The sequence below is a fragment of the Lampris incognitus genome, chromosome 19 (genome assembly GCF_029633865.1).
Source record: "Lampris incognitus isolate fLamInc1 chromosome 19, fLamInc1.hap2, whole genome shotgun sequence".
NCBI classification, from domain to species: Eukaryota; Metazoa; Chordata; class Actinopteri; order Lampriformes; family Lampridae; genus Lampris; species Lampris incognitus.
Genome location: NC_079229.1, coordinates 18350404 through 18352054, shown reverse-complemented (window position 1 = coordinate 18352054; position 1651 = coordinate 18350404).

Sequence of the window (1651 nt, the reverse complement as noted above, 5' to 3'; positions counted from 1 at the left end):
GAAGTTGTACTTGGTTTGTGTTGTACTAGGACTTTTTTTAACATTTATTGCATAATATGCCAAGTCAGTAATTAAGAGAAAAAAGTACACGAGTCTCATTAATGCTTAGTCATGCAATATTGAACCCTTCATCACCATCATTGCTGATTTGCCTTGGTAACCAATGAATGATAGTCTAAGATTGTGTAATATTTTGCTTACAATTTTAGACTAATTTGCCACAGTAGTGAATACAGAATATTTTGTCACTGTTTGTACATGAGAGAGATGTGCGATGTTTGTGAAGTAAACTAACAATGGCTACACTGAAAGAGACTGGTGGAGCTGATATTTGGTTTGCTAGAGTAATTAATCATTAAACGAGCACAATGTGGGTGGAGAGCTGCCTTTATTCCTCTGATCGTTGTTTTGTGCCCTTGAGACTTAAGGCGCTGTCATGAAGGAGGGAACCAAAGTAAAAATACTATTTTAATTACCATGCACGTTGCTTTATAGCAGGCCACAAAAAGCACTGTTGACTACCCTAATCCCCATACAAAATAATAACATCTTTCTCTTAAAAGGACATATGTATATCACACACACACACACACACACACACACACACACACACACACACACACACACACACACACACACACACACACACACACACACACACACACACACACACACACAATGTATAAAGTTTACATAACATATCTTTAGCTATTTGATATTTCTTAATATTTTTCTTGAGAAGTTTAGCTTGGTCCAAATTTTTATTTCAGTATTTCCCTCATTTCAATATTCATTCATATATGGCCATTGCATGTGTACAACTCTTGTCACAGCTGATCACAATACTAGAAAATATTTGCAGAGCATATTTGCTGTTTGACAAAAGTTGCCAGTAAGTCTTCTGATCAGTGTTTTTTTCCCCAAAAGTTCTGTTATTATGTAACAAAGAAAAACTTTGTTAACGTGAAAGGAAAAGTACATACAAGGACTATAGTATACAGACCCCAGGCCCTAATGCTTCAGGTCACTGTCACAATAAAAAAAAGAAAAGAAAGAAATCTCATCGACACAGCTCCTCCTTCCAGAGAGTGAATGGAAATACCTGCTTCTCATCTCAGTACCTAGACCCCACCGACAAGGACGACATGCTCCCCACAACACAAGTGCTGTTGTTTAAAATGCCCTCACCGGATGGAGCATGCAGATGCTGCATTTCTAACATGATCAACCCAAATTCAATTCTGAGGAAAATATTAACTTTGGGCTTATGTCATAAACAGAGGAACTGGGGGCAGTATAATCTCGACTAGACATAGGATAAATGTCTACTGATATATTTTTCCATCGGGCATTACATTAAATTTATGGCGCTGCATCGGAGTCATGTGCCAAGAAAATCACATGGATTGAAACACACATGCACACATGTACACACACACACACACACACACGTTGAACACAATGCAAAAGAAAAAAAAATCCGAGTTTATCCTCTTGTCATTTGAAGGCATCTACATCATTTTATCCCCTAACCTCCCTCTTTTTTTCTTTCACTTTATCATGCCACCACACAAAATGCTTGCTTAGCAGTCAACATGAGAAAAAAATCATTTATAACTGGTGACAAGAGAATTTTTTTCTTTTTTTTCAA